Genomic DNA, 13,692 nt, shown 5'->3' with positions numbered 1-13,692 from the left:
TTCCTCCACCACCACCAAATAACCATCCAATGCAAACCAGAGCCAAAAATAATATAACTAAACCTAACACCAAATACTCACTCACCTCCACCACCACACCCTTACGTCCTATTATTCCTAAAACCGTGGCTGAAGCGTTGTGGGATCCGAATTGGAGACAAGCAATGTTTGATGAAATCAATGCCCAGACGCGAAATGGTACTTCGGAGCTGGTCCCTCCACATCCGTCGCAGAATGTTATTGGTTGTAAGTGGCTCTTTACCCTCAAATATAAACCTACTGGTGAGCTTGACAGGTATAAAGCGTGACTTGTTGCGAAGGGGTTTAAACAACAATATGGCCATGACTACACCGAGACGTTCAGCCCGGTGATCAAGTCCACAACAGTACGTGCGGTTCTTCATGTTGCTGTCTCTCGTGGCTGGAGTCTTCGACAGATTGATGTCAACAATGCCTTTTTGTATGTTGCGCAACCTCCTGGCTTCATTGACCATGGCCGTCCGCATTACGTTTGCCGTCTCCACAAAGCCTTATACGGTCTCAAACAAGCTCCGCGTGCGTGGTATCAGGAACTTCGTTCGTATCTCCTTCAACTTGGGTTTACGAACTCGGTAGCGGATACTTCATTGTTTACGCAACAACGGCAAGGTGATACTATCTATGTGTTGGTTTATGTCGATGATATGTTGATCACGGGCAACAATAATACACTTCTCACTCAGTTTATTGCTCATCTCGCGGCAAGGTTCTCGCTCAAAGATCTTGGTGAGATGAGTTATTTCCTCGGGTTAGAGGCCACACACACATCTAAGGGTCTTCATCTCATGCAGAAAAAGTATATTGTTGATCTTCTCACCAAAACTAACAAGTTGAACTAACGACCGGTTTCCATTCCAATGGTCCCTACTCCTACTCTAACTTTAATGTCCGGTACACCTCTGGAGAAGCCAAGTGAGTATCGGGCGGTGATTGGTAGCTTGCAGTATCTCTTCTTCACGAGACCGGACATTGCCTATGCCGTAAACCGCCTCTCGCAATTCATGCACCGCCCGACAGACCTGCATTGGCAGGCGGCAAAACGCATACTCCTCTATCTCGCAGGCACACTGTCTCATGGCATATTTCTCCGTGCTGATTCTCCGACCATCTTACATGCCTACTCTGATGCGGACTGGTCTTGTCACTTACACCTCTGGAGAAGCCAAGTGAGTATCGGGCGGTGATTGGTTGCTTGCAGTATCTCTCCTTCACGAGACCGGACATCACCTATGCCGTAAACCGCCTCTCGCAATTCATGCACCGCCCGACAGACCTGCATTGGCAGGCGGCGAAACGCATACTGCGCTATCTCGCAGGCACACCGGCTCATGGCATATTTCTCCGTGCTGATTCTCCGACCATCTTACATGCCTACTCTGATGCGGACTGGTCTCGTCACTTAGACAACTGTATCTCGACGAATGCTTATATCCTCTACCTTGGCGGAAATCCTATCTCCTGGTCTTCCAAGAAACAACGCAGCGTTGCTCGCTCCTCCACCAAAGCTGAGTATCGCGCAGTGGCTAACACCGCGTCTGAACTGAGCTGGGTGTGTACTCTTCTCACGGAACTCGACATCACTCTGTCCGCGCCTCCTGTTATATACTATGACAATGTAGGCGCCACCTATCTCTCAGCTAACCCGGTGTTTCACTCCCGCATGAAACATGTTGCGATCGAGTTTCATTTTGTGCGTGAGTATGTCCAGAATGGTGCTCTCCGGGTATCACATGTCTCCACACACGATCAGCTTACTGATGTGCTCACCAAACCGCTGCCTCATCCGCACTTCCTAGACTTCATGAGCAAGATTGGAGTAGCTCCAGCTCCTCCATCTTGAGGGGACGTGTAAGAGAGGGTTTAATATAGGATCTCCTTGTAATTATATGTAACTTAATTACTCATGTAAAACCACTATATATATTGTAAAGGGTGATGTCTAGCATTCATTCGTATACGTGACTCTTATTAATCCTAGTCAAAAAGATTGAAACTTCCAGGGAATTCTTATTGTGAAAGAGCCCAAATGGTTTAGTGTACAAAAAATAAGACTTCCGGGTCAATTACGTCCTCTGCGACAAGTGGTGGTTGTGGTTGGAAAAAAAAATAATTATTGATTTTTTATTAACAGTTTAGATTTGGGTTTGGAATAAATTTGGGTGGAATTTATTCTTACATGTATTTGAGTAATGTCTTCATTCAGTCCTAATCAATGGAAGTCCCATATCGTGATATCATGATATGGATACTTTTCTAAGAAGAACCTGGTAGAGTGATCCGTTTTTTCCGTTTTCTCTTATTCATATTAGTGTATAAATGCTGAGCTATTAGATAACTAAAAAAAGAGTACTCGTGACAATTAATGGCAATGAGACATATCAAAAGCTTTAGGTGGACAAATCTTATGCAAGCCACATTATATTGGTCTCACTCGCCAAACCAATCTTTATCATTATCTTTATCATTGCTCTCTCCAGCGTTTTTAGACAAATCTTTATCATTATCTTTGCCAAGCCACTTAATTTCGACATAGCAACCTATCTAATGAGGCAGCCAAGTTTTTTGATAACCTGTTTTAGATTATGTTAACAAAATTTCTCTGACTGTTTACTCAATTTAAAAAAAAAAAGAAAGTTTAAACCAGAATTTATATAAGATGAAATCTGGAAAACACTCTTTAGAAGTGGTAGCTTATAACTTTTTTTTCCTTATGTTTTGCTTATTTTTGTTGGTCTAAAATGCTTTATTAATCTGTGGAACCATTATCCCTCTTTCAAAATCTTCATATTTTAGTAAACTTTTACTAAGGAATGCAATTGGCTTTATCTAGACTTTCAACTTCAACATATACTTAACTGTAGTCTTCAATGAACTGAAGTTATGCATTTTGCCAGTCAATCTCATATAGTGAGTACTGAAGCTTGTGGCATATCTTAGCGCTTGCTCTTGTTTTAACACGGAGATGATATACGATTGAGCTACTCCCTAGGTGTGCGAGGAATTCTGCAATATCTATGGCAAGACAAAGCATTGGTTCTTAATTGCTGGTGCCTTCAGTCCTATAATACGGTGGATGCTGATTGAAAGAATGGATTATGGTCGTTTGGTCTCTTCAGTATAAGAATGGATTGCTTGCAATCACGTTGTCGGCCGAAAACTAGACGAACTGATCTTTGTGATACAGTGGAAGAAGAAGAGAATAAGGTTCGATAAGCTAGCAATAATATCAACAGTGTTTCTCGTGCTTGATATATCTCATATTATTTTCATTGAACTTAACATGAGTAACGAAGTTTTAAGCTTAGTACGTTAATCTACGATTACGATCTTAAGACTTACTATTTGTTTTGGTAACTCAAGAAGTTTGGGGTAGAGTGAGGATCAAAGCATGTATGGATCACTTTCAATGGGTTCTAAGGGCAACCCCAATGGAGGGTTATATTTTTGGGCCTCTTAAAATTGTTAATTAATATATTATGTACTCTTAGTTGAATAAGAATTTTGGGAATTTTAAGTAAAATTTTCCCCTCCAATTGTGGGTTTTAATTTTGATTCTCTTAATTTGATTTTTTTTTTGTTTTCTTTTAATATTCAGAACTACATTTCATATTTAGAACAATACCACAATCAAAACAATACCACAATCAAAGTCAAAATCCTTTCTTTCATATTCAGAACTACATTTCAAAACTCAAGAGAGTGAGAGAGACAAAACTTTAAGTTGAGTTCTTCTGTTCTGAAACCAGAACTTGATTTGTCTAGGAGCCAAACCCAATTCTCTGCTAAGTTGATTCCTCTGCTTCTCATGAGGATAAGGACACTCCTTGAAACTCCTACAAGTTCGATAATTCAACGATTACAAAACAGAACAAAGAAGTTGCTCCAAGAAACACAAAAAGAAAGATGATTGTAGTACGATTCAAGGCGTTGAATCTGTTGAGCGGTATGACGATGATAACGTTTCTTCTTCCTATCAGATTCAGAGCCGTCGTGATGTTGGCTACCACCACCGTCACCGCCGCCGGGTGTTCGTAGATGAACCTAAGAGTGGAATGCTGCAGATCCCAGATTACAAGCTTCTTGTCCATTCCACCAATTGCAGCCAAAGGGATAGTTGCAGAGCTTGGTGAAAATTTCGCACATTCAACTGAATCCATGTGAGAAGTCAAAGAGCTTACAACCTGTTTGGTAAGATTACTCACAAGTTAGTTGATATGTCAAATAGATTTTAGAAGCACCCATTTCATCCAAGAAAATGGTAGATCCAAGGCAATGTAAATAGAAAACTTTCCAGAAAGAACATGTCTGAAATAAGTAGTAACACTTGATAATTGAAATGAAATATATCATGTGAAATTGGTAAGAGCATCAAACTAAAGTACAAACCTTTCCGGTGACTATATTGACAATGTGAACTGAACCGTCTTTTGAGCCACTGATAGCAAGACTTGAGTTCGAGTTAATGTCTAAGCATGTCAACCCTTCTGTATGATATGGATGACCTGCACACAAAATAAGAGGTTAGCGTTTCACACCATTTAGACTCTCACTTGTACAACATTCCAACACAACGTGTCATCTCTATCTTGATAGCAATTCGATTACACCACTACAAAAAAATTGTGTATTGTTAGCATCGGAAAAACGCTATCGAACAATATCATAGCGTTTTAGTAAACGCTCTATCATCGCCTGCGATAATAGGTCTGACACATTAGATAGCGCTTTACAACATGCTATTGTGTTTCATCAAATATAGCATTTTTCTATGCAATCGTATATTCAATAATAGCAATTGTACTTTGCTAATAATTGTTATAGTAAATTTTATTGAAAATTAAAAGAGAAACATGCCATAAGTTTAAAATTTGGTTTTGGATAATTTAAAAATTAAAAGAGAAACATGCCATAAGTTTATAAAAGTTAATTTTTATTATATTTATATGAAACAGGGATACAAAATATCTATATTACAAAGTAAAAATACATAATTAAAATAAATTCAAACAACTCTTGTATTTAAACTTGTAAATTTTCCACACTCTTGAAACTTCTTTGATGTCATTACGTAATCAGCTTCAACCTGCAACAAAATAACACAAACACATGAAGAACAAAGAAGCATTAATAATCTAAATTTATAGAAAATAATATAGCAAAGTGATATGCTTTTAAAGAGCATGTTTTGAGTACCTCGGGTGAGTTGAGCCTTGAGTCCTTTAAGCCACCTACTGCCCCAGTAATTTATGAACACATTAAAAATTAAAAAGTCTGAAGATACAAGAGACTAAGGCAAATATATACTACTAACACGTACCATGGAGTTTGTAGTTACTCCGACATAACCAGCTTTACAAGTCTCAACCACAATACCTGACATTTCATCTAAGAAACCCACCAAAGAAAAAACAATCTTGCACATAAGAAATCAAGAATTCTCAAAAGATGAAACAAAATAGCAGTTCAAAGGTTTTAAAGAGAAACACACATCCACTGTACATAGATATACAATAAATTAAAAGGGAGGAGAGTTTCTCTGTCGACTGCCGCACATAGCACAACACCCTTTCATAATATATGAATAAATCAAATCTAGAACCACTCTTAAAAGCTGTTCACTCTCCACGATTTCAAGCATAAGTAACCAAACACGGAATCAACAAAACTAAGATAAATCACAGATTTCACAAAACCATTAAACAAACACATGACTTGAAATTAAAACCTATCGAAACCTACAAAAAATAAGAGAACACAGTTCAATCACTGATCAACCAACCCTTAAGAATCAAAACTGAGATGAACAAGATTAATTATAGATAGAAACACTCCCCAAACAGATCTAGAAACCATGATTTTGATTTGATAACTTTGAATCGCTAGCGTGGTTGAGAGGAGATCCGACGAACCTGTGGCGAGTGCTGTGGTTGTGTGGTCTTGAAAGATCCGCCCACTCTCGTAATTTGGAGACTCTCCTTTCGCGTTACTCCCAAATTCCAGATTATTGGTGAACCCTAAATCAAAATCTCAAACACCAAGAAGAATTAAGGACAAACTCACTGCCTAAGATGTGGAAACGGCAACAGATCTAAGAAAAGATAATGAATTCATGGAGGCAACACGGACAAAGACGACGGGATGGAGGAAGAATCGGAGAAGCGATGTTTCTGGATTCGGATCTGAGGAATTGGAGAAGAAGGACTCAGAGGAGATTCAGATGATGATATGACTGGAGTGTGTGAATCCGAGATCTGAAGCGGGATTGTTGTGCTAGGGACGAGAACAAGAATTAATGGGAAGATAAAGAGACTCTGTGTTGGGTTTTTTCTCTTAAAGAGATTGTATGTTGAAAGAAGGAGATAAGATTGTGTATTTGTGTGCGTCGTTTAAGTGTTTAGGTCAATTTTTTTTTTAAACATATTTTTACTTTTTTTTGGGCGGACAACTTAAGTTTGGAGAAAATTTTCATTAAATTTGGGCGGACAACCAAATTTTATTATTCATAGAGTTTATCATTTTAGAAACGCTATAAAAAATAGACGTAAACCAACCATAGAATAAACACATAAAACGCTATACTAAAGTGCTATCAATACTCGTTTTTCTTGTAGTACACTTATCTTGAATGCAACCCTCACTAGCAAGAACAGTCTCAACAAAACATTAACTAATTAGGCTAATCAAGCATCTTACAGAATTAGGCTTATCAATCATCTTCCAATCGTCATCTGCACAAATTTGTCTATCCAAACGAATTCTATCAACTAGAGGAAACAAAATCGAACAACATAGGCACTACATCGGCTCAAACTAAACTAAGAAGAGGTAACAAGATCAATGATAAAGCTCAATTCAAAGCCGAATAACAAAGTAAACATTGGTTAATCAAATCCTCTCAATAAACTAACCTATACTGACTCGGCGTGATCACCCAAGTTCTTATACTCCGAATTCGCTTTCGTTCTGCTTCATAGCCATGCTTCTTCTACCGCGGATTTGAGAGAAGAAGAAGAAGAGAAATCTCCTCCGCTTCAGATCTCCTCCGACTCCAATCTCCTCTTATTCCATAGCGTTTGATTCCTTCTCCTTCCTTTGTCAATACTTGACTTCGATCGAGAGAGAAAGAGAGAGAGAGATGAAAGAAAGAAAATTTGATCGTCGCAACAAAATTTTTTTGCTTTTATTTTTTTGTTCGCCCAACGAATATTTGATACGTACGGACTCTTATTGCATAAACGAATATGCTATATAAGAGGCTCTCTTATGATTTTTTGTTTAATCTGATTTATTTATTTTTTTCTTCACTACTAAAACTTCACTTAGAAGCCAACATTGGAGATAACCTAACTTCTAAGTAAATAAACGCTTTTACAAAAAAAAAAAACGTTTTAAATCAATTTTGTATGCTTACTATTTTAAAACAATAGTTAAGATAATAATAAACCTTTTATACAGTTTTTACTATTCTTTAAAGACCTTGACCCATTTTTGGATCAACCAATTTTTATGATATATGCATATTTTACATGGTCGGAGATAGTGAGATAAGTTTTTATTTTTATCTAAAATTGTAGATTTTTTTATTTCCACTTAATATTTTCTTGACTAAGAAGAACAAAATTTTATATACAGCAGGTCATGTCTTTTAAGCTCTAGCTTAAGACAACCATTTACAACTAATTAAGTTCTCAGTTAAATAACTTCATTAGGACAACCATTTGTTACATCTTTTACTGTAGTTAGTACCATTCATTTCTTATTATTTTAAAATTGTAAAGTTGAATACGTAATTTCTATCTTTAATTTGCTTATATTTTACTTCTAAAAATTATTTTATTGAATTATATTATTTTCTGTTGTTAAATATCTATTTAAAAATAACTATTACGTAATGCTAAAGAAGCTAGATGGTTAGATCATTAAATTTTTAAGTTTACGAGGTTAAAAATTTCTTATAAAACTGAAATAGCGGATGTGTTAGCAGGTAAGGTATCGCCGATACCGTATCGGCGAGTGGGGATGCAATTGCACCGGTGGTTGACCCTCGACTAGTTTAATGCTCAACGTCATGAACGACCTCATTTTGTGTGTTTGCTTGCGTTTAGCTCGATACATTTTTCTACTTTGTAGTATTTGCTTACTCACACTATATGAAACTGAATCATTGAAAAAATATAGGTCTGTCCTATCCTATGTATAGGAATCTAGAAAGGTACCTCGGCGGCGATAAAGAAAGCGACTCATGCGATATTTAGTTAATTGAATATAAAAAATAAAAGTCATCTTTTCTTTTTGACAGCAGATATTTAAAAGTAACCTTGCTTAAGTAGATATATATACTAACTAAATAAACATTACAAGTCAGCTTAAGATGAATAATGTACAGGCTCTTTGATACTATCACTACAAAAAAAAATGGTGGATTGCATCACAAAAAACAGATCTGTTTGGATATCCTAACCTGTTTTCTTTTATTTTTTAAATTTCTCAACTTTTATTGCTTTTACTAAAAATATTGGGGGATTTTATATATGTATTAAAGCTGTTTAAAAAAAACTAAAAATTTGTTTCCACTCTCTGCTCTACTTACGATCTTTGTAACTACTTAAAAAAAATCTTTCTGATTATTTAAGGGTGAAAGTGCTTCTCCATCTATATAAGAAAGAAAAATTAAGAGTGATCAAAACAACAATTTTTGTAGAAGTTCTTCTTTGAATGTCAACAAAACAACCAATGGTAAATCAAATTATGCATTTACAACACATCTTCAGCATATAATCATCACATCTAAAACATTTAAAGGTAAATCTTCTTTTCTTCTCCCTATTTTATATCAAGTTTTTTTTATTATCAATGGAAAAGAAAGGGAGGGAACAAAAGCAATATGTGTTTCATACAACACTTATGAAGATACATATGACACTTCATCAAGAAGAAAAAAAACTCAGTTATCAATTGATGATCTGAGTTCATATCAGTTTATTTTTTCCGTTTGTAGTTCAACGTTGAATGTATGATATGATCAGTTCATATCAGTTTTTTTTCTTTTTGTTGAATCTATATTAAACTAAATGCATTGTATTTATTTTGTAAATAACAATTTTAATAAAAGATATTAGTACAGATTCAAAAAGATTTTAATAGATTTTTTTTTATATAAAAGAAGAAGATTTTTATAGATATCAAAGACAATTTTGCATATTAAAATAATTTCAAAAATATTTAAAATAAATGAATCTGTTATTAAAAAAAGAAATCTTTTATTAGTATCAGTTATTCATAAATGATACCAAATTTTAAAGTCATTTATAAAAACTGACACAATAATTTAAAATCATTTGTTATAACTGATTTAATATAACATCAGTTTAAAATAAATCGATGTAAATTATTTGCATCAACAAATAGTAAATCATTTTTTAAAGTGATACAAATTATATTTACATCACTTAAATCTGATGCAAATGTAAAAAATAAATGATTTAACACAACACCTTTTTTGTAGTGTATTAAATTATAGGGTAATATTAGTGGATACCACAATTTTGGATAACAATTAAGAAACTATCACATTGTTAGAAAATTTTGGTAACTACCACTTTTCTTAGAAGAAACTTTACATGATTGCCCTCAACACATAGGCAGAAAATCTGCATAGCCGACAATAAGCTTGTATAGGTACGGAACAAATCCATGAGTAGGCAATGATGGAGTCGTAATCTCATATAATAACATGTAATTTTATTGAACAACATGAAATTTCACTAAATGGATCGTAATCTCATACAATAACCTGTAATTGAGTCGGCAATGATTGAGTCGTAATCTCATACAATAATATGTAATTTTAGTAAACGACATGGGATTTTAATAAAAGGGTCATAATCTCATACAATATCATGTAATATTAGTAAACAATCTGGGATTTTAATAAATGGGATAAATTGTATAACGAAGTCGAGGAAGATGGTTAACAATCGAGTGGTAAGGCAGCAACCACGGGAACAACTACATTGTTTTTCATTGTAAAACATGTTATTTTAGGAAAATACATACATCATTATATTCAAGTTGCGTTGCTTAAAATTTGACAGAATTGTAGAAAGATATATTATGTTGCATTGGGTAAAGTTTGTTATGAAAAATACATTTGGTGAATTGTAATATAGATGTGTTTTGGCAAAACACATGTTGTAAATGACAGCTGTATGTAAGTTGATATGCGAAACAGAAATCATTAGTCACATGGTTTTCTACCATACAACATGTTGTTTACTAATAAAAGATAGACAAGGTGACAACTACCTACTATATATGTCCTCTATATGATATTAACATACCTAAGGACAAAAATGTAATTATAGCACCCCTTGGCGACAACTACTGTACCAAATGTGGTACTTTCTTNCCTGAAAAACTTTTTTATTCCTATCTTTCCATAATGTCCAAAGTATCCAAGGAAGACGATTAGCTACATCCGAATCCCCCGACTGAGAGGCTGCCCGCCAAAAAATAAAGTCTAAATTTGCATAAATTGAAGCAAATGGAAAGCCATCGGGGACTAACGAAACTAGGGACAACTCCCAAACATCGAGCGAGCGAGGGCACTCAAAGAGAGCATGATTGATAGTTTCTGGTGCAGCCCCACACCGTTTGCAGAGTGTATCACACCGGATACCCCTATACGCAAGTCGTTCGAGCACTGGGAGGGTGCCCGACGCAATCTGCCAGAAAAAATGTTGGACCTTTGGGGGAACATCCAGCTTCCACACCTGGGCCCTGAGGGCCATACATGTTGGTCCGTATTCGACTTCCGTCATCAGTTCTCTGGCTAATCTATAACCTGATTTAACCGTATACTTCCCTGACTTGGTAAAATGCCATACTAACCGATCCCGTTGCTGGACCTTACTGACCGACATACGCCGAATAATCGGTATATCCCCCGGATCCAGAAACTCTTCTAGAGTAGGCAAGTGCCAATCCTTCGTGACAGGATTAATTAAGTGGTTCACCATCAAGCTCGGTAACCAGAGTCGTCCCCGACCATTGGCAGGACGTGGTCTAATATCCGGAATCCATGGATCTCTCCAAACCGAAATAGAACTACCCGAACCTACCGCCCATCGCGCTCCATATTCCACTAAATCTTTCGTTGAAAAAATACTCCTCCAGGCAAAGGAGGGATTAGAAGGTTTTTTGGCCATAAGCGGGTGTTTATTGCTAAAATATCGGCCTTTCAAAACCCTCGCCATTAATGACGTCGGGTGTTGAATTAAACGCCAATACTGTTTTGCTAACATAGCATCATTAAATTGTTCCAAGGCTCTGAAACCTAGACCCCCATCACACTTATCCTTACATAGTTTATCCCAAGCCACCCAATGTAAACCATGAGCCTTATCGTTGGATTTCCACCAAAAAGTGGAAATAGCACTCGTTAATTTAGATGTCAACTCTTGCGGCAATTTGTAGCAGGACATCACATGCGTGGGAAGTGCCAAAGCCACCGATTTAATCATAATCTCCTTACCACCTTTTGATAAAAGCTTTGCATTCCAACCATTGACACGATCATCCAATCGATCCTTGACATATCCAAAAACCTTATTTTTTGAACCCTGGAGGCTTTCAGGAATGCCCAAATAAGATCCCATACCTCCCTCTTTGGTAATACCAATAACTGACTTCAACTGATCCCTTATCTCAGTAGGAACCTTCTTGCCAAACATTATAGATGATTTCTCTAAATTAACCTCTTGTCCTGAGGCTTTGCCGTAATTCCTGATAATTTCCATGACCGTCTGACATTCTGTCGCCTCTGCTTTACAGAAGAAAAGACTGTCATCAGCAAACAACAAATGCGAAATGGTAGGACTATCCCGGGCGATTGTGATACCCGTTACCTTTTTCTCCCGTTCTGCCTTTTTGATATTCGCTATCAGAACCTCTGTACAGAGTATAAACAAGTACGGTGACAACGGGTCCCCCTGACGAAGACCCCGCTGTGGTTTAATAAAACCCCGGGGTTGACCATTAAGAAGAACTTGATACGACACCGAAGATACACACCACATGATCCAAGAGATCCAATTCCGATCAAACCCTAACTTAACCATGACTGCCTCTAAAAAAGCCCATTCTACACGGTCATAAGCCTTACTCATATCCGTTTTGAAAGCCAGAAATTCCGACTTGCACCTATTATTAGTATTTAACCCATGAAACATCTCCTGCGCAACCAATATATTATCCGTTATTAAACGACCCGAAACAAAAGCCGACTGAGTTTCGGAAACCAAAGATGGGAGAAACCGCTTAAGCCGAAAACACAGGATCTTAGAAATAATTTTATAGCTCACATTACAAAGACTTATCGGCCTAAACTCCGCCATCCGCTGCGGACGATCAACTTTAGGAATAAGACAAATATTCGTCTCATTTAAACACGGGTCAAAACGTCCTGAACGGAAAAACTCTCTGACTAGAGCCACTAAATCCCCTTTTAAGGAAGACCAGAATCGTTGAAAAAACAAGGCCGTCATACCATCAGGTCCTGGTGTCTTCTCCGGGTGCATAGCAAACAGAGCTTTCCGAACTTCGGCTTCAGAAATATCCCGAATTAGATCTCTATTCATAGTATCCGATATTAAAGGGGTAACCTCCTGTAACATCTCTGACACACCTTGAGCATCTGAATTCCTAAAAAGGTCCTCAAAATATTTTGTAGCAATATTCTCCATACCTGAAGCCGATTCATTCCATACATTATCTGTATCAAAAAGACCAATGATCCTATTTCTTACCCGACGCTGTTTAGTAGAAGCTTGGAAAAATTTTGTATTCTTATCCCCAACCCTTAACCAGAACTTCCTACTCTTTTGTTGCCAATATAACTCCTCATCCCGATATGCTTCTTTTAATTTCCTCTCTATACCTCGAATTTCCTCCTGAGAAATTGAATCATCCATTTTCGCCTCCTGTAACGCCGCCTTTAAGGACGAAATGAGTCTTGGGCCAGAAAAAATATTATTCTTTCTCCACCAAGAAATCGAATTCCTGCAATTCTTTATTTTATCCACAAAGCCCGTAGGCCGGAAATTTATAGTACGATTCCAACCTGACTCAACTGCCCCGGATAATCCATCCTTCCCCAACCAGCATTTGTCAAAACGGAATTGCCGATTCCGTTTTATATGTGTCTTCAGACAAGTTGCCAAAATTGGACAATGATCAGAACCAATCATATCCAAATAGTCTACCTTGGAATTCGGGAAAAAACCTTGCCAGTCCTCATTACCCAAAGCACGATCTAACCGGCACCGAACAACCTGGTTATTGCACCGATTACCCCTCCATGATAAATGCTCACCATAACAAGGAAACTCTAACATCCCACAATGTCGGATCATGGAATTAAAAGGCACAAAAGAAGAGGCTGGACGCAAAGCACCTCCCCTTTTCTCATGATTACCACTCAATTCATTGAAATCACCAATCATAAACCACGGATCAACACGGAAAGACCCGATATCCGATAATTTATCCCATACTTTTACTCGATTTTGGGGGACCGGATCCCCATAAATAAAAGACATATAAACTAATTGTTGGCCAAAGAAAGCTTGTACATCTATAATGCGATCACAATCA

The 13,692-nt window shown here is 37.0% G+C and overlaps 1 long non-coding RNA gene across 1 annotated transcript; it reads right to left on the bottom strand.

Moving 5' to 3' along the window:
- On the bottom strand, positions 5,052-5,402 carry LOC109129659. Its single transcript, XR_002035941.1, has 3 exons — positions 5,357-5,402; positions 5,233-5,267; positions 5,052-5,122 (listed from the first exon to the last, which is right to left on the bottom strand). It is a non-coding gene; the product is annotated as an uncharacterized LOC109129659 (long non-coding RNA).

The sequence above is a fragment of the Camelina sativa genome, chromosome 16 (assembly GCF_000633955.1).
Source record: "Camelina sativa cultivar DH55 chromosome 16, Cs, whole genome shotgun sequence".
Taxonomy (NCBI): domain Eukaryota; kingdom Viridiplantae; phylum Streptophyta; class Magnoliopsida; order Brassicales; family Brassicaceae; genus Camelina; species Camelina sativa.
The sequence above is the reverse complement of the archived record's forward strand: the minus strand, read 5'-3'. Positions and strand labels throughout refer to the sequence as shown.